We start from the raw sequence: 21,498 nt of genomic DNA on the forward strand, positions 1-21,498 counted from the left end.
GATGAAGTTAAGGACCAAGCGGCTCCTCGAGATGAACAGAGGAACCAAGAGGTTGATATGCGACTTTCTAACTGAGACGCATATACGTCATTTGACGACTATGGTAGCAGAATTATCGCAATTAATGGCCAGGAACAACGCCACAAGAATAGAAGAGAATATGCAGATTCTCGGAGATACGGCGGGCCATGGAAACACAGAATCGAAAGATCGCTCTACTACAAGAGCAAGGAGATGACGTGTCGAGGAAAATGGATGAGTTGAAGGAGCTGATTACGCCACTCACCCAAGCGAGAAATGTCCCGCCTCAAGGTGTGAACCCGAGGGTGGTCTTCCGCACGAAGTATAATGGCGCCGGGTGTCCTCCGGCGCATGTCTCATACTATCTTCGCCAAATGGTTGGCCACCATGAAGATGACGAAACACTCGATCCGGAACTTTGGACAAAGTTTAATGGGCCTCGCGCTGGTATGGTTTCAATCAATCGATCTAGACCGGGTCCCGAGCTGGGAGGATTTATCGAGCACTTCATACGACACTTTGAAGCCGGAATCGAGGTTATTTCACTAAGGCTAATCTGTTGAATATCCGGAAAGGGGAAGACGAGAGTTTTGAACTCTTCACTAGGAGGTGGAAGAAACACGCCGTGATGGTACAACCGCCACCGTCCGAGAGAGAAATGTTGGAGTTCGTATCGAAGTCACTTCCGGCGGAATACTTTGATCGCATGTATGCATACACTTACTCGTCGCTCCAACATATGGTGGAGATTGGTATGAGAATTGAGGGGATTATCCTAAGAGTCAAAAGGGAAAGGCAAGAGAGATCCGGATGAAGAAAACGCCACGCCGATAAGGCCCGGTCCGTAACATAACCCCGAGGAGGTTCATGAGGATGAAATGATTGGGATGATAGATGCCCCAATTCGTTTCGTGATTGATTTGAACAAAGTTGATAGCTGGGAGTTAGAAGCTTCTAGTTCGAAAAACCATCAACATCCGAATCACTACCGTAAAAGATCATACCGGTGAGGATTAAATTACCCCTGTGGAAGAGTACAACTCAAGGGCAGTTCATTGGGATTATGGAACGGGCGAGATTGACGCCATAATGAGATCCGGAAGATGTTATCCCCCGAGAGAAGTGGATTCTCGAAAAGAGAATCCCAACTCGCGGAAGAGGTTGAGAAGTTGCAATCGGTCGTGAGGACCAAAGTGAATATGATGTCGTTGACCAACTCGCGGAAGATGCCCGCACGCATTTCCTTACTCGGATCTCTTCAAAAATTCTGAAAAGCACAAAGACGCCCTTTTGAAGGTGCTGGATGAGGTGCATGTTCCGTAGACAATTAACGAAGTGCAATTGGGAGACTTTGTGGGTGCTATCCTTCCCGAAGGACCAGATATCCTTCTCGGACGAAGACTTCCCGAAAGAAGGGCGAGTTCACAACAAAGCCCTTTACATAGCCGTGAGGTGTCACGGAAAGGAGGTTCCTCACGTCTTGATTGATAATGGTTCCGCTTTCAACCTCGTGTCCACTAAGCACTTTGAGAAGCTTGGGGATCAATGAAGATTTTGTGAAGACATCCAAGGCCACCATCCGATCATTTGATGGAGTCTCCAAGAATGTTGTAGGAGAGATTGAGCTGGACATTGACATTGGACCGGTAACTTCTCTATACCGTTCCAAGTATTGGATATTCCAAGCGCCTTCACCTTGCTCCCGGGAAGACCGTGGATTCATGTGTCCGGAGCGGTACCTTCCTCTCTCGCATCAAAAGTTAAAATTTGTGGTCAAGGGTCAATTGATCACCGTCCATGGCGAGACAGACATCGGGCCGCTTTAAAAGGGATGGTTCCATACGTCGAACCCTCAAAAGAGGAGGAGCTGAGTTATCACACCTTCGACATTGTATCTGTCATGCATGTGTTACCGGATGCAAAGGTGGCTATACCTAGAGCTTTCAAGACCCGCAACTATGGCGGGAAAAGTGCTACTCTCGAATGGATTTATTCCGGGTGCTGGATTAGGGAAATATGGTCGTGGAATCCGTAACCCTTTGAATTTGGGCTCAAATGACCACAAGGTTGGTCCGGGTTATAGCGGAATAGTGGAAAATAACATAGGTCGAGGCCGAGGTCGAAACAATCGTTATGGAGACCATGGACGCCGTGGACGCCAAGGTGGCCGTTTCATAGGTACCGATGTATGGAAAGCTAGAGGAAAATGCTCCTAAACCCTTTATTCGAGGTATTCTCTAAGGGAGGCAAATGGCTGGAAGATGAAGACATCTCCGAGGATGCAGAGCCGACTTATTCAACCCGTTCCTCGGATAATCGGGTGAACGTGATAATTGAGTGGCCGGACGATGATTTCCCCACCCCCGAGTAAAAGGCTCTTTCGAACTTTATCTTTTAATGCATTTTGATTACTGCATTTGCTTTAAAGCTTTTTGATGTTTTAGCACCTTTGGGTCACATGTCGTGATCCGAGAAGTGCAAGATCGTATTGTTCTTAGTTGCATTTATTAATGAAAAACATTTCAAATTTGATTACGTACATGTGGAGCAAACGGATTGGTCCGATGATGACAATTGATTCTACCATGAAACTTGAGGCCCGATCCGCCATATGATCTAGGATTTTAAAACAGCTTTTGAGAACCAGGATGTCCGGAAGATCGTGGACTAGTTCTCCTTTCCTTATCTAAGAAAATTGAAATTTGAAAAATGTTTTCATGATAGGAATCATGCATCCTTCAATTTTATCATCTTTGAATACTAACCTATCATGGTGCATTTCGGGCATGTCATCCCACCCATACATAACAAGGTTAATATGTGACTCATATCAGCTCGATGACTATGCATGCGAAGTTGATATAGACGAGGTTGATGTGAGCGATATCAAGAAAGAATGGGATTGTTTCGAAGAATCTAAGCCTCCTATTTCAAGAACCTATCATCATTAATTTGGGAGATTCTGATCGGCCAAGGAAGTGAAAATAGGAGGACACCGTCGGCGGCAGCAGATATTTTAAGAATGACGGTGTTACTCAAGGAATATCAAGATATCTTCGCCCGGTCGTATGCCGACATGCCGGGTCTAGATCGTGAGATTGTGGAGCATGCTTTGCCCACGGATCCTTCTTGCACACCAAGAAATCAATCACCCGTAAGAATGAATCCCGAATCGGCGGATAAAATCAAGGAAGAGGTGATGAAGCTCCTTAAAGTTGGATTTATCGAGGCTGTCCCATATGCCGATTGGGTCGCCAATATCGTACCGCTTAAGAAGAAGGATGGGAGAATTAGAATATGCGTGGATTATCGGGACTTGAACAAAGCTAGTCCCAAGGATGATTTTCCCCTACCGCACATTGATGTGCTCGTCGACGCATCGCGGGTTTTGAATTGTTCTCCTTTATGGATGGATTCTCGTGGATATAATCGATCATGCTCAAGGAAAAAGATAAGATCAAGACCTCATTCACTACACAATGGGGAACTTTTTGTTACAAGGTGATGCCATTTGGGTTGAAAAATGCAGGTGCAACATATCGAGGGCTATGGTGACCCTTTTTCATGATATGATACATAAGGAGATCGAGGTCTATGTGGATGATATGATTGCCAAGTCCAAGCCTGGAGAAGACCATGTTAAAGTGCTGAAGAAGTTATTTGATCGATTGAGAAAGTATAAGCTCAAGTTGAATCCTCGCGAAATGCGTATTTGGCGCAAGATCCCGGGAAAGCCGCTAGGGTTTGTGGTGAGCAGCCGTGGTATTGAAATTGACCCTTCCAAGATTAAAGCCATATGGGAAATAGGAACTCCTTCTATCGTTAAAGAAGTAAGGGGTTTACTCGGGAAGATTGAATTATATATCCAGATTCATATCCCAACTATCGAAACGGCAAAACCCTTCTTCAAGTTGCTAAAGAAAGGTACAAAGGTGAAATGGGATGCGGAATGCCAACAAGCATTTGAGAAGATCAAGGAATATCTGGTACAACCTCCAAAGATTGGTACCTCCTATCCCCGACGTTCCTTTAACTCTATATCCGATCGTTAATGATGAGTCCTTGGGAGCTTTACTTGCCCAAACTAACCCCAAGGATCGTAAAGAGCGGGCCATATATTATTTGAGCAAAAAGTTTACAACATCTGAAGTCAAATACCCAACAAGTGGAAAGGACTTGCGTAGCATTGGTTTGGGTCCTCCACTGATTGAGGCAAAGTATACACCGCATTATCATATAGAGCTGGTCACCGAAAATGACCCCATCAAATACCTTTTGGAGAAGCCAACATTGTTGGGAAAGATGGCTAAATGGCAAATACGCTTTCGTAGTTCGATATCAAAACCTCTCCCCAAAAATCTGTCAAGGGAAGAGCAATTGCCGACATGCTAGCCGAGAATCCTCCTAAGGACGTTTCAGAGCAAAACAAGGGAGGTCAAATCCTGAATATATCTGAAGACAAATGGACAATGTACTTTGACGGTGCAAGTGAACCTCACCGGATCGTGCACCGGGGCGCTTCGATATCCCCCGAAGATCAACATTATCCAGTTTCAGCCAAGTTGGTATTCCCCCGCACCAACAACATTTCGAATATGAAGCCTCGCATACTAGGATTACAATTGGCTATCTCATTAAAGGTGAAGAAGCTACTGGTATACGGAGATTCCATGCTAATCATTTTACAAACTCAAGGGGAGTGGAAGACAAAGGATCCCAAGCTTATTCCTTATCATAAATACCTCGAAGAGCCGATCCAACACTTTGAGGAGATTACTTTCGAATATCTCGCCGAGAACTCGTAACCATTTTGCTGATGCTTTGGCCACATTATCAGCCATGTTACAAGTGCAAAATGGTCTTGAGATAGAACCGTTAAGGATTGACATCCTTGAGCAACCCGCATACCGCATGGTCATTGAAGAAGAACCCGATGAGGAACCGTGGTATCATGACATCAAGAATTACCTATCGAAGGGCGAATTCCCTTGAACAGTCAACCGGAAGATAAAAAGTACATAAGCAAGATGGCATCTAAATTTTTCCTCGCCGGACAGATCCTATACAAGAGATCCTTTGACTCGACTCCCGCCGAGGTGCGTGAATTCCAAAGAAGCAAATCTCATTATGAAAGAGATTCATGAAGGGGAATGTGGACCGCATATGAATGGCCACCTCCTCGCCAAGAAGATTATGAGACTCGGGTATTACTTGGTTGACTATCGAGTCGGATTGCAACCAAGCATGTTAGATCCTCGTCATCAATGCCGGGTATACGGCGACAGGATAAATGCGCCGCCAACCGAGCTACATCAAATGTCGAGCCATGGCCATTCTCGCATGTGGGGAATTGATATGATTGGCCCTATCAACCCAAAGGCCTCAAACGGACATCGCTTTATTTTGGTGGCTATTGACTACTTCACTAAATGGATTGAAGCCAGCTCATATGCCAATGTCACTGCGAATAGTGTGGCTAAGTTTATCAAGCGAGATATCATCTCAAGATATGGAGTGCCAAGAGCCATCATTACGGACAATGGCTCAAATTTGAACAACAAGGTTGTCGATCAACTATTGGAACAATTTAAGGTACGACACCTTAATTCTTCGCCTTACCGCCCGCAAATGAATGGAGCCGTGGAAGCGGCAAACAAGAACATCAAGAAGATATTGGCCAAAACCGCCGAGAAATATCGAGATTGGCACGAAAGATTGCCATATGCTCTCATGGCCTACCGAACTTCAATTCGTACTTCAACCGGGGCAACTCCTTACTCTTTGGTATACGGTATGGAAGCGGTCCTACCAAGAGAGGTGGAAATCCCCTCTTTAAGGATTCTGTCTCAAGTAGGGCTCACGTAAGATGAATGGAGTCGACAGAGACACGAACAATTGAATTTGATTGACGAAAAGCGATTAAGGGCTATCTGTCATGGTCAAAGTTATCGAAGAAAGTGGCCGTAGCTTTTAACAAGAAGGTTAAACCTAGAAGTTTTGAAGCGGGGATGCTAGTTGTGAAGAAAATGCTCCCAAACGCACAACACCCAGGAGGCAAATTCATGCCAAATTATGAAGGCCCCTATGTGATTCGAAGGTCTTATCCGGGGGAGCTCTTATACTTGTAAACATGGATGGAGAAGAATTGGCAAGTCCAGTGAATTCGGATGCCGTGAAGAGATATTTTCCTTGAAATAAATTGAGCTTCAGAGCGGTTGATGAGCAGATATGAGTCACATGAAAATTTTGCATTTGCATGACATCTCGCATACATGCATTTGCATACGTTTGTATTTTGTAGGTGGACCGGGAATCATGAAGAACTTTGCAGAGCAACCGATCAAAACAGGGAAGTTATCTCGTTACTTTGGATCACGGATTTTGAATATCTTGGACTAATTGTTTCCTTTTGTTCTTTACGAGAAACAGGAGTCGACACCCGAAAGAGGAGACAGGAGTCAACATCCGAAGGAGATAAGAAGAAATCACTTCGGGATTTGAAAATTTGAATATCTTGGACTGATTGTTTCCTTTTGTTTTTACAGAGACAGGAGTCAACGTCCGAAGGAGACGAGAAGAAATCGCTCGGAACTTAAAATTTTGAATACCTTGAACCGATTGTTTCCTTTTGTTTTTACACGGGGACGAAGCCAATATTTGAAGAAGACAGGTTTGAGGTTCTCTTTCTTTACAAAGAATTTTCATACGCCGTCGTGCTTGAAATTGAAAAAACTTGGAATTATAGAGCCACAAGGCCCTTTCAAAGAAATATTCCTTACAAATTACAGAAACATCTTTTGAATATTATCTTTGATGAGAACATTTGGCAAACGATGAATTTTGACGAAAACGCCCCGAGTTTCTATAAAAGGGCATGCTTTGAAAGCTTTTCAAAAGAATGATCCTTCAAATGAAAAGAGGCAAACTTTGTCCTTAAACACGTCCCCGACACACTTGAGTGATGAGTGAGAGTGATGGAGCGAAAGAGCTTAATTTTGGGACGTAGGGATCATTCGCGGTGATTACATGGATTAAAATGATGAAAGGCATTTCCATTTCAAAATTATCCATACACATTTGTATCCCTTGATAACCACTCCGAGCCAAAAAGGGAGAATTTTATGAATATAACCCTGTCAAGAACCACCCCACAATGGGGCATATTTGGAGGTTCATTGGATGATTCCTTGGAGAAAAGGTCAGTAAGACTTTATTGTACCGACTCGCATCAATCTTTTTGTGATTAGCTTCAGGTGATTTTCGGCAAAGACTTGGAACACCTCAAAGTGAAGAAAAGCATTTCATCTCTATATCCCAAACACTTACCCTTTGAAAAGCCAATTTGAGCCTTTGAATATTCATTTCTAAACCCTTGTTGGTGATCACCCCCCCACACTCGGGGCAAAGCAAAGGAATTACCAAGCAATGAATCAAAAAGCATGATCGGAAGAATTTTGATACTCGGTCTCAAAAGAACCTATCGGTGCGAAAATGATGAAGAATGAAAGGGCTAGAAAAAGCAAAGTGCCTGGTAAAAGCAAGGCCAAAGCCCATGAAAAGAGCATCCCGAAAAGGGGCAAATCCTAAAGAAAAATCATTAAGATGAAAAGAGGAAAATCCTCAAAATCAATTGGAAAAAGAATGATTGTGAATCTTCCGCAAAAGGCAAATGAAAGCTGGAGAAATGTCAAGGTGATCACCAAAGTTCACCCTCTTTTGAAAATATGGCCGTTCTTAAAGAGCCCACCTTAAACCAAAATACAACCCGTCACCGTAACTTTTCTCGATCTAAGAGGTGTTTCAGGTTAATGCAAGAAATCATACAGAAGCTACCGCTTAAAGAGGTAAGTACAATCCTCGTCTTATCATGACTTCGTGGTTCTTGACTTGTAGACCCGAAGAAGCTATTTCAGATCAAAATTCATTTCTAAACTTCAAAATGAATATCCTTTGAAAAGCCTTTGACCCGGCCCGAATTACGGTCCCTTTTAAAATGCCTTCTCTCGATTAGTCGATTGTATGAATCTCGAATGATCCCGAAACCTCGAGGTTAGGTTTCCGTGAGCAGATTTGAATTTTAAGAAAAGCCTTCCTAAATGGTGAGAAGCCCTCTTGGATGAAGGAAAATCCTTTTGAAAATTTTTTAAAACAACCTTTTTGAAGAACACTCGAGATGTGTCATTCAAAGTCCATCCCCAAATGGAGATTTGAAATTGTGATTGGAGACATTTCCCTCACAAATACACTTTGAAAATTTGTCTAGAATTCTTGAATTTTTTCCAAGAACTTAAAGTTGTCATACTAATGATGTTTGATTGAACTTTCGCAGTTCCCTGGTGACCCCAAATCCTCGTAAAAGTTGCATTTTAAAGATTTGATTAACTTGGATTTTCTCGTGTGTCTTTTGGCATCCCCGTGTCCTCGGATCCTCTCGCTTATTTGAAAATTTGAAATAGGGTTTGAGCTCGTAGGTACACTAGTCAACCTAGGTCCTCGGATGGCACCCTCTCGACGGTTAGTAGCTGGAGAGACGAAAACCGATCCGCTTATTTGAAAATTTGAAATAGGGTTTGAGCTCAGTAGGTACACTAGTCAACCTAGGTCCTCGGATGGCACCCTCTCGGACGGTTAGTAGCTGGAGAGACGAAAACCGATCTCGCTTATTTGAAAATTTGAAATAGGGTTTGAGCTCAGTAGGTACACTAGTCAACCTAGGTCCTCGAGATGGCACCCTCTCGCACGGTTAGTAGCTGGAGAGACGAAAACCGATCTCGCTTATTTGAAAATTTGAAATAGGGTTTGAGCTCGTAGGTACACTAGTCAACCTAGGTCCTCGATGGCACCCTCTCGACGGTTAGTAGCTGGAGAGACGAAAACCGATCTCGCTTATTTGAAAATTTGAAATAGGGTTTGAGCTCGTAGGTACACTAGTCAACCTAGGTCCTCGAGATGGCACCCTCTCGGACGGTTAGTAGCTGGAGAGACGAAAACCGATCCGCTTATTTGAAAATTTGAAATAGGGTTTGAGCTCCGTAGGTACACTAGTCAACCTAGGTCCTCGGATGGCACCCTCTCTCGGACGGTTAGTAGCTGGAGAGACGAAAACCGATCCGCTTATTTGAAAATTTGAAATAGGGTTTGAGCTCATCGTAGGTACACTAGTTAACCTAGGTCCTCGGATGGCACCCTCTCGCACGGTTAGTAGCTGGAGAGACGAAAACCGATCCGCTTTTTAGATGGTGAGTCCCCGCATGGAGGATAGCCAATCTTTTTTAAATAGGTGAAACCCCTTTGTTACAAGGGTGAACCTCCCCCTCGACGGTTAGTAGCTGGAGAGACGAAAGCCGATCCGCTTTTTAGATGGTGAGTCCCCGCATGGAGGATAGCCAATCTTTTTAAATAGGTGAAACCCCTTTGTTACAAGGGTGAACCTCCCCCTCGACGGTTAGTAGCTGGAGAGACGAAAGCCGATCCGCTTTTTAGATGGTGAGTCCCCGCATGGAGGATAGCCAATCTTTTTAAATAGGTGAAACCCCTTTGTTACAAGGGTGAACCTCCCCTTTCGCACGGTTAGTAGCTGGAGAGACGAAAGCCGATCCGCCCCCTTTTTAAATGATGAATCCCTAGTGGATAGTCAAACCCATTTTAAATAGGTGAAACCCCTTTGTTACAAGGGTGAACCTTCCTTCCAAATCTTCAAACCACCACTCGACATCATACGGACGCCGACCATTGCAAATCTCGTCGCGCCATTCACAGGTAATTCCATACACCGAATCTTTCAACCTCGGATCGACAAATCTCAAACCATAGACAGGTGAGCTACGGGTAAGTCTCTCTCTTCTCATTTCTCTTTCACATAAAATGAGCATGAACTCGAAATAATTCCCCACTGGAGTCGAGCTTAAACTGCGAAGGTAAAGCAATCGAATGTCAAAGACTTATTTTCTTTAGATTTTTCCCCAGCAGAGTCGATTAAGGATCCATGTGTCACCTTGTCTTTGAAAGCAACCTCTAACCGAGATTACTTTCAAAGAGGGGCAAATTGTTGACACCCGAATTTTTAGTCGGTTTTCCTTTAGTTTTATTTTCCAAAATTCATTAAAAATTCACAAAAAATCAAAAAATTAAAAAATCAACATTGGAAGCCTTGGCCAAGCTTAAGGAACCAATTTGGAACAAAAAATAATTTTTCATATTTCTCGCATTTTTTTTAATATTTTCGAAAATAGGAAAATACTTGAAAAATTCATAAAAAATACTTTTCGAGGTCGCAAAAATACATAAAAATGTTCAATATTTTTCTTTTAATTCCCTTTTAATATTGACCTCAATAAAAATCAAAAATTGAGTTTAATCTTAGGTGTTTCTTCACAACGCCTAAGGTTGAATTTGCACAAAAAATACCAATTGAGTCTCTTTATTTGCAATTTTTGCACATTTGTTGTCTAGACATTCAATTGCAGTCCCTTTGAACTTTAATTTGATCAATTCCACCCTCAATTGCACGAATTGCACGAATTAGGCAAAATCCCCAAAATATTTTCAATTTAGTCCCTCAATCGGTCAATTTTTGAAATTACTTTTAATTGAGGGACTATCATTGCAAAATCGGACTGTCACCCTATGTTTTCATGCATTCTAAATCGATTGGAATGGGTTTCAGGATCCAATTTGGTCAAATTGACACTCAATTGAACATTTCCCCAATTTGGGATTTTAGAAAAATTTGGGGTTTTTGTGCAAATTGATAAGAAATTTTGGGCGAAATTGCATTTCTAGATAATATCCAGGCCCCTAAGTGCAATTTTCAAATTTAATTGCAAAAATTCCAAGTCAATTTTGTTTAATTTTGAAAATTACGCGAAGTTCATTGTCTCGAACCGGTTCGCACCGGTCTCGATTCACGGTCGGACCGGTCGAACCGGTCCCGAACAAAGGCTTCGTCTTCCTCGTAACGCCCGTGCATATGAACAAGTGAATGGCATGATTTGGACGATCAAATTGACAGGCCAATTGGTGATAATCGAAGCAATTAATTTAGGCGTTTTGTTCCCCAGGTTGATACGCGTTGATTGAGCCAAGTATCAAGATCAATGGCCGCCGGAGGAGCTCCGGCGAGCTACCAAAGTCACGGCGACATGAAAAAGTCAACAGCCCGCAAATCAAGTGCAATTCGCGCGTAATTGACATCGCCGGAGCACCAAACGGAGTCCAACGGAATTGCATTCCGTTCTTGACGCCGTTTAGACCATTTGGCACACTTGAGCACGTGCGGAGGAAGCTCGGCCAGCTCACATTCGACGCGCGCAAATTCGAAAGTGGGTATAAATAGCTGGGAAGCTTCGCGAATGAGGGAGGTTCATTTGCTCGCCCGAGCAAATGAATAGAGATAGAGAGAGAGAGAAAGCGAAGGAGAGCTCACCTTCTCGCCCGAGCGATCGAAGGTTTGAGCTCGGCCCGTGAGTTCTTCGCGAAGGCAATCCAGAGAGAATCGAACCTCGCCGCTACTTCGAGAAGCTTGCCCGAACCTTGGAGAAGCGATCGCGGCCTCGGATTAGCTCGAAACCTTCAAAATCGGTGAGTCGACTTCTCAAGCTTCTTACTGTGCAATCATGGCGTCGCATCATCCCGAGCATGATTGTTGCAATTAGTTTGTGCGTTTTACTCCTTGAGCATCACCGACCACAATCGCACTTCGTTTTTGCATCGATTTCCCTCGAATCACGCGAGTCGAACCCCCAACCTTGCTCGGTCTGGCCGAACACCGGCCAGGCTATTTCGCACCTTGCGAGCTCGATTCGAGCTCGAGGTAAGTTCACTTACCTCTTATTCTGGCTTCTGTGTGATATGATTTGATTGTTATGCTATATGCTGTGCGTTTGAAGTTCGGGTTGTCGCGACTGTGATTGATCCGATTCTCGCGATTTAGTGGATAAAATACTTAGATTTTTGGATATGTTATAGAGGAGGTTCGGGTGAGTTGTTTGGCGTTGGTTTCACGTTATTCGGCGAGATCTCACCGTCGGATCTCGCCGGAGGGATGTCACCCGTCCGTTTAGTGGTCGTCGCGAGGAAGAAGAAGAAGGTGACGTGGCGGTCAACGTGGTCGGCGGTCGACGTGTCGGGCGCCGGGTTGGTCCAGCTCGTCGGCGCCGACTCCGGCTCGGCCGTTGGCGCGGACGAGCCGAGTCGGATCTCATCCAACGGCCCGGATTATTAGTTGAGTTTGATTCGGGCCGTTGGATCTTTATTTTTATATTTTTGGATATTAGATATATTAGATTAGAAAATAGAAAATGTAAAACGGTGTCGTTTAATGTAGGCGATTCGGCGTCGTTTTGGCTATAGAATGGATGGACGGTCCAGATCAAGTCTAGGTTAGATCATGACCGTTCATGCATTTAACTCGATCCGGCGTCGTTTTAGCAAGAGTAGGACGAATGGCCGAGATGAGATCTAGGTTAGATCTCGGCCGTTCATTCGATAAGCGGATACGTCGTCGTTTTGGTTCCGTAAAGATTGGACGGTGCGAGATCGGGTTTAGAATTAATCGCAGCCGTTCATTGCTATAAGTGATGCGGCGCCGTTTAGACTAAGACCCGAAGCGTCGTCGTTTTGATTAGGGTAGAGTCAATGGCTGAGATTGATTTAAGAGTTGATCTCACCGTCCATTTCTTTTATATATTTTCGAATAATAGGAAATTAGTTTAGAAAATAAAAAAAAATCAAATAAATAGCATACGGCGCCGTTTTAGCCGTAGAGGGGTTCATGAGCGGTCGGACCGGGTTGACCGGCCGTTGACCGGTTTGACCCGGTCCGGTTCATTAATAAAAAATAATAAAAAATAAAAAGAAATTTCCAAAAATCCAAAAAAATTGTAAAAATACTTAGAAAATTCATAAAAATTCCTGCGATTTTCACAAAAAATTTCTAAAAATTCCTAGATCGATTCGGGACTCATAAAGTCTGGATCGAAAATTTTTGAGACTTCAAGGGTCGATTAATTTCGATCCGGAAAATTTCCAATATTTTTTAAAAATAAATAAAAATTCCAAAAAATAGAAAAAATTAGAAAAATTCAAGAAAATCACAAAAAATGAGAAATGGCCACATTCAACTGGCCAAATCGAAATTTTGTGATTTTCGGGTCCCGAACCCCAAAAAATGACCATTCTACCCTTTCCGGGCCATTCGCCCCAAATTTTTACCAAATCACCCCGATACCCAAAATTGATTTTTGTGTGGGCCGATAGGGCCATTTTAGACATATCAAACCCCGATTGATTGATTTGATTGCTTGTAATGATTTTGACTCGCGTTAATTCCTCCGATTGTGATTGATTAGGATAGAAAAATCCCATCCGTATGAATACTTAGATTTTTTAGGACCTACCTCATCTTATATCGCATCCGCATGAAATCTTAGGTTAGAAAAACAATCAACATCGGTAACCGAAAGGGCGTCAAATATGAAACTTGGCGTAACCAAATCCCCGGACCCAAAATCTCGGGTTTTCGCGGAACCGAACGGTTTCTCCCGACCGCTCGGTAAGGTTTTCCGATCGTACCTTCCAATAAATCGATCGGTGGCGACTCCAAATTGCATGTACATATCGCACATGCCACCCGACCACACAAGGTCAATTTCGATATTTGAAAAATTTTACCCGACATCGCGATTCGAGTAATGGGTCTTGGGAGAGACTCGCGATCCCCCATATATATGCCTATAAAAGGAGGGATCGGCTCGTTAGCCCTATTCCACCCCGGGAAGGAAATTTCCGGGAGGGTCGCGACAAAATAGAAATATAAAAAATGGATTTTCATTTTTATTCAATTTGTTAGATAAAGTGATGCAATCTAATTCCCTAAATGCACTAGTGAATATAGTTTTTTTTTTTATAATGAAAATGCGATCTCCCCTTTATTTGCATTTTTCTCTGTTATAATTTTAGTCTTTCTTGTCATAGTAAAACGAAACTAAATTAACTGAAAAAATTAACTCTGTCCCGAAGCATATACGAGCCAGAATCTAGTTGCGTTAATCAAATCTATATGTTGAATGCAACACATAATTTGACCACTGAAGCTACAGGTTGCAAAACCAATCCGGATATATGGAAATCCACACTAATAAACCTTTATCGTAAGTTTGGGACTATCTAAGACCAATTGACCTATCTAATTGCAAAACCAATTAAGTATTAAATGGCTAACGATAAAACTTGTCGTTTATGTATATAACTATGGAATATAGACATAGATTGTAGGTTATAGATTATATTACAAAATTAGGTGCATAATTTTTGCATGGGTGATGGCTATATTTGGGGAGAAGCACAAATCGTTTTCCTCCTACAAGGAGAGGACAATTCTAATAATTTACAATCCTAAGTAATTAGTTTAGAGGCAACATTTTAAGAAAAAATCTAGAATTAATACCATGAAAAATCTCAAATTAGTACGTTTGTGATAAAATTATCCCAAACTGTTACACCTCAATAGATTTACCATGAACTAATTTTTGGGTCACCGAAAATCTCAAACACACACCGGTACCCGACATATTTACCCTTCATTAGTTTTTATTAGCTAATGTGGCAAGTCCGTGAGGAAATCCATAACAATCTTTTCGTTGAAATCCATTACACCTCTCTTGAAAATTGCGAATAGTAACACCATTCAGCGGCAAGAAAACACTTTTCTTGGTAAATTCAGGTCAGGCCGAGTTGCGATTTGCAATCAAGTTTCCTTTCCAGATTTCTCTAACATCGTCTCCATATCATCAATGCTTGATTTTTTCTTCTTCCTAATTTTATTAAAAAAATTTACCAAGAAGGAAAACGCTTTGCTATTAAATAATAATCAACGCGACCATTCATTATGGGCAACATCCTGAGGTAAAGTAGATATAGTCCTACGTTTGGTATTTTCGGGATAATTCAACTTTTAGATTTGAAATGCCTATTCAATTATCAAAACATGATGATATCAATCAACATCGATGAAAGTCCGTATCTTGCACAACACTAGACTAGGAAAAGCACGACAATATTCTTAGATCATTTCATCAACCGAATTGTCTTCAAGTGGCTCTATCCCATAATCTCGGGTAAATAGCTAATGTATCAATTCAGCGTACGTCCAATGCTACACAAGACAGCAATCCCTATTGCAATTGCAGGGCCACTAGAAAATCTGTCGTATCGAATAGCAATTGCAACCCTATTGCAAGTTCAGAACCTCAATTAGGTTTGCAAGAGTCCCCATCTTTCCCAAGCATTGACAAATACAATTTTTGTTTTTTTTTTGTCTTATTGATAGATGGAATCGTCTTCGATCAGCAATCGCTACACGCATCGACAAATACAAGGTCTTTTTGATATTATTGATAGATGGAATTCTCTTCAATCATTAACTCCGCCAAGGAGACGTGCTGGCACCAACACAAACACAGATACAAAGTTCTTTAATGGAAAGGACAATCATAACAGTTCGAAAGTGATTGATCTCGCATTTTAAACCTATGAATAGATGAAGTTACCGAACCAAGCTTCCAGTTTCTGCATTCCCATCAGAAAAATTTCCCTTATTTTCTTAGGAATGCGCGAACAAACACAAAAGGGGTTGGTCCATTCTCTTTCTTCTCCACAACTTATTGCACTCTCTGAATTCAAGCAGATCTGAAGAAAGTAAACACACAGGCTTTTCAACTCATCTGACGCTCATCCGGACTTGAACAAGAAGGTAGCAAATTCAAATGTGGCAAACCCAAGGAAGAAGAAAAAATCTGAATGCGAATAGGGTAGGTTGCAACAAATCCAAACAGACATTTGAGACATTTAACTGGTGAAGAACTTATATCCATCCCGAGAACATCTCAAACCGTTTTACTTGCGTCCAGCTGATATTCTAATAAAAAACCAAACAAGAGCACAGGTTAAGAAACAGAGCAGCAAGAGATAACAAGTAAGGAATACTCGGCGCTTTTGCTGAGCATGAACAAGAAACTTGTCCCTTTTAGCCAATTCAAGGTCCTCGTCCACCATCATCTTCACCAACTCGTCAAACCCGACCTCGGCCTCCCAGCCCAACACCTTCTTGGCCTTACTCGCATCTCCCTTCAAGTTGTCCACGTCTCCCAGCCTGAGATACCTCTCGTCGATCACCACATGATCCCAAAAATACAGCCCCGCATGGTCAAACGCCAAGGCCAAGAAATCCACCACCCTGTGCGACTTCTCCATCGCCACCACGTAGTCGTCCGGTTTTTCTTGCTGCAGCATCGTCCACATCGCCTCCACGTAGTCCCCGGCGAACCCCCATTCCTGAGAGCCATCCAGATCCCCCAGGAACAGCTTGCTCTGCAGCCCCATCTTGATCCGCCCCACAGCCCTCGTGATCTTCCGGCTCAAGAAGTTCTCGCCCCGCCTCGGGGACTCGTGGTTGAACAGGATTCCGTTGCACACGAACAGCCCGTGGGGGTAGTGCATGGAGTACCTGTGCGCGGCCCACTTAGACACCGCGTAGGGGACCGCGGGTGGAACGGGGATGTCTCAGACAGCGGGAGCCGTCTGTGGTATTCTCTGAGATATTCCAAAGACGAATATTCCCGAGATGGCAGCCGCAGGATCGGTCCGAACATCTCCGAAGACCCAGCCTGGCAGTAACGGATGTGGCTGCGGCCGGTAGCAGAGACGTGACTGGCCGGCGAGATTGTAGACCTCGTCAGGAGAGATCGTGTCGATACAGAGGCGGAGAGAGGAAGCGTCGGTGGGATCGGCGAAGTGAAGCTTGATCCGTTTCTCGTGCTCCTGGTGATCGATGTAGATGTTGTCGACTTGTCGGTCTCGAAGTTGGGAGAGTGACAGATCAGGACGTAGGCTTTTTTTCAAATTGTATGCAAAAATATACATATTTACCATTTTAGGGGAGAAAAAATGTATTTACCAGTTAGGGGTCCGCTCGGCAGTCTTGGTGCCGAGCGGACCCAGCTCGGCAGTATAACCGCCGAGCCGGCGACGCCCCCACCCCCCTGCCGAGCGCCCCTCCCCGCCGCCGGCCCCAATCCCGGCCCGGCGATTTTGTCCATCTAGTAAATTATCTTCTAAAAAAAATATAAAAACTCTCAAAAATTAGTAAATGGTAACAATCAACTGGCCATAGACGATCCAGAGTATTTTGGCCGACGACTTTTGAAAATGACGATTTTGCCCTTCTGGCAAATGGTATTCGAAAAAAATTGTAAAAAATCTCAAAAATGGCCATAATCAACATGCCACGCACGATTCGGGGTATTTTGACCGACGACTTTTAGAAAATAACAGTTTTACCATTCCGGAAAATTGTCTGCCAAAAAATTGTAAAAAATCTCAAAAATTAATAAATGGCCACAATTAACCGACCATAGACGATTCGGGGTATTTTGGCCGCCGACTTTTAGAAAATGACGGTTTTGCCCTTGTGGGAAATTGTCTCCCAAAAAAATTGTAAAAAATCTCAAAAATTAGTAAATGGCCACAATCAATTGGGCATGGACGATTTATGGTATTTTGGCCGACGACTTTAAAAAATGACGATTTTGCCCTTCCGGCAAATTATCTTTCAAAAAAATAAAAAAAAATCTCAAATATTAGTAAATGACCATAATCAACTGGCCATAGACGATTCGGGGTATTTTGGCCGACGACTTTTAGAAAATGACGGTTTTGCCCTTCTAGCAAATTGTCTCCCAAAAAAATTGTAAAAAATCTAAAAAATTAGTAAATAGCCACAATCAATCGGCCATGGACGATTTATGGTATTTTGGTCGACGACTTTAAAAAATGACGATTTTGCCCTTCCGGCAAATTATCTTTCAAAAAAATAAAGAAAAATCTCAAAAATTAGTAAATGACCATAATCAACTGGCTATAGATGATTCAGGGTACTTTGGCCGACGACTTTTAGAAAATGACGGCTTTGCCCTTCTAGCAAATTGTCTCCCAAAAAAATTGTAAAAAATCTAAAAAATTAGTAAATAGCCACAATCAACTAGCCATGGACGATTTATGGTATTTTGGCCAACGACTTTAAAAAATAACGATTTTGCCCTTCTGGCAAATTGTCTTTCAAGAAAATTTAAAAAAATCTAAAAAATTAGTAAATGACCATAATCAACTGGCCATAGTCGATTCATGGTATTTTGGCCGACGACTTTTAGAAAATGACGGTTTTGCCCTTCTAGCAAATTGTCTCCCAAAAAAATTGTAAAAAATCTAAAAAATTAGTAAATAGCTACAATCAATTGGCCATGGACGATTTATGGTATTTTGGCCGACGACTTTAAAAAATGACGATTTTGCCCTTCTGGCAAATTGTCTTTCAAGAAAATTAAAAAAAATCTCAAAAATTAGTAAATGACCATAATCAACTGGCTATAGACGATTCGGGGTATTTTGGTCGACGACTTTTAGAAAATGACGGTTTTGCCCTTCTAGCAAATTGTCTCCCAAAAAAATTGGAAAAAATCTAAAAAATTAGTAAATAGCTACAATCAATCGGCCATGGACGATTTATGGTATTTTGGCCGACGACTTTAAAAAATGACGATTTTGCCCTTACGGTAAATTGTCTTTCAAGAAAATTAAAAAAAATCTCAAAAATTAGTAAATGACCATAATCAATCGGCCATAGATGATTCAAGGTATTTTGGCCGATGACTTTTAGAAAATGACGGTTTTGCCCTTCTAGCAAATTGTCTCCCAAAAAAGGAAATCATTATTTTTGTTAAGTTTTTAATAAGAATTAATTTATTTATAATTTTTTTAAGCTTATTTTATTAGTGTAATTAATTAAGAATATTGATAAAATGAAAGTACTGAGATATATGAAAAACATGTTATTTTCATAATAGATAATAATCGGATCGTCGCAATTACATGTACTAACGATGTCGTCTTCCTACGTGACCTCCTGTTCCGCAACGTGGCTCTCTTCGGTGCTCGGCGCAGTCTAGTATTGTACGGACGAGGAGGAGGCCGAGGAGGAGGATCCAACCGAGGAGGATGTGTATATGATGAAGGCCTATCTTGTGAAAATATGCCCCGCCCGGACGGTACATATCCTTCGGGAGAGAAGCCCGAATAAAAAGGAGGGAAATCGGATCCATACGAAGTAGGAGAAGGAGCTGGAGTCTACGGATCGGGAAATGCAAAAGTAGATCCCTCGGGAAATGGGGCGGCAAACCGAGTGAATCCGGCATTGAAACCCGTCCGGTCTAATCCTCAAGTGAAACCCGGAGCGAAATCCGTCGTATGATACTCGAAGGTGTAAGGGACAGCATTGCCAACTACATGAGCTCAAAGAGTCCTCCGGGTCGATTGAACAGGCTCGGGCGGATCGTTATCGTGAGGGCCAACGGGTGCCGCTGTAGTTGCTGGTTGGGGTGGTGGCATCATCGTTAACCGTCTCTCCTCATGCTGGGCGTATAGCATTGCCGTAGCTATCCTCCCCACATCTCCCCAACTCTGACGAGATGGACGTGAATTTAATATGCGTAAGATTTGTTCCACGCCATCACCCCGGTAATGATATCACAAGTAACAAATGTTATAAAATGACAATAACTTGTGTTACTAAAAATATAGTTAATGAATCAAAATGAAAGTATTTGCACGAACCATTGAACCCATTGTAGCTCCCGTAATAGAAATCCACTTCCGTGTATGTCTACGGAACCACTCCATATATCTTGAATGAAAGTGGAGTTCCTCCATGGCGGGATCAGCATGGACTATATATTCGGTACGTCTGTCCCACATAGCGATCCATCGTCCGTGCTTAGCTGCCCAATCCTTCCCGGGTGGCCTATTATCAATATCATGCAAGGCTTTCTGATCGCCGGGAGGAGTAGGTATCGGCTGCCGCATACCAAATCGGCGAAGTACTCGATCTGGATAATGCCACTCAACTATTCAAAAACAGATGAGTGGCACACGAGCCCTCCAAATATCCCGCCCCCGCAAGCAGTAAGCCGGTACATTCTCCCGAATGTCGCCACCGTAGGGCTCCCAAATAATCTGTTATCATAATAAAACATATGAAATTAAATGAAGAATTAATTTAAAAGCTAACATTATATTAAACTCATTCGTTGTTATCATTACTTACATCTTCGGATGCCAATCTATCAAGTTGGTAGCGCAGATGTACCAACGTATGCGTGGGGATCTCCGTCGTGCTTCGACTTTGACTCCAACCGCGTAAACAAAAAATATTCAATTTTCATATATTATAGTAACTGGAAGGAATTAATGACGCACGAACTGAAAATACAATAGATCACATACCGACTACCGAAAGGTGCAAGTCCTAAAGGAACCTCAACCGTCGGGGATGGGGAGACACATCCGAAGCGCTCCCACGCCCAAATCTGCAGTATGTGTAAGGCACCGCCCATTTGCTTCGTCTCTGGGTCGGTTGCACGACATAACTCTCGGTACAACCATGCAAGTGCTGCTGAACCCCAACTATACTGCGTAGGGACGTTAAGGTTCGCCAATAATGGAAGAAACAGCAAACTAACTCGGGCACCCGATTTGTCCGCGAAAATAGATCCTCCTAACAGACGGAGATTGAAAGCCCGTGAATGCCACACTATGGTGACATCATCGGCGTCGGGCGGAAGCTCTTCAAAGCGCTGTCTCAACCAGCTCAAACCGATCTGTGTGCCCCGCAACCGGGCCGGGTGATTACCGAGTAGATCGTCACAGACGGTGACCCAATTCACAATACGGGGGCCAAGAATCGCACGTCCATCTATAGGAAGGCCTGTAAGCACCGCAATATTCTGCAGCGTAATAGTGCATTCACCTTCCAGCATATGGAAGGTGTGGGTCTCGGGCCTCCACCGCTCGACCAATGCAATAATTAAATGCCAATCTAGCTGCACGAATCCCATCAAATAAACGCCAAAAAATCCCGAAGCTTGCAGATACGGGACTATCCGCGGATCAAGATCACCTACGTGTATCATCGCTCGCCGACATTTAAGGGCTTCTGTCGGAGGTATCTGTGACATGTAACATGAATAATTAGTGGTAATTTTGATGATATTGTTACAAAGTACAGATCAACCGAAAAATTTTCAATTACCTTAGTGTCCCATATAGCTTGAGATCTATGTTGGGCTTGCCCGATAAGTAGTGAATCATCCTCCGGGCCCGACCGAATGTAAGTACTCTGTGCCATATCTACACAATTGTGATACTATAACATTACAACAAATTCCCATATGTATATATAACATGGAACACATAAACTGAATAAATATCGTGCAATTGTGATATTATAACATTACAAAAAAAATCAAATATATAATGTAAAAATCCGGGAAAAATTAACTTCATAAATATCAATCCAATAATAATATTATAACATTACAAAAAATTCATGATACTTATCACGCCCCGTGTCCTATTTACGCGCCAACA

At 42.7% G+C, this 21,498-nt stretch overlaps 1 pseudogene; it reads right to left on the reverse strand.

The window, feature by feature from the left end:
- Positions 1-8,449: 8,449 nt before the first annotated feature.
- LOC115756832 lies at positions 8,450-21,256 on the reverse strand (annotated as a pseudogene).
- Positions 21,257-21,498: the final 242 nt, after the last annotated feature.

This window comes from Rhodamnia argentea, chromosome 11, assembly GCF_020921035.1.
Source record: "Rhodamnia argentea isolate NSW1041297 chromosome 11, ASM2092103v1, whole genome shotgun sequence".
Lineage (NCBI taxonomy): Eukaryota > Viridiplantae > Streptophyta > Magnoliopsida > Myrtales > Myrtaceae > Rhodamnia > Rhodamnia argentea.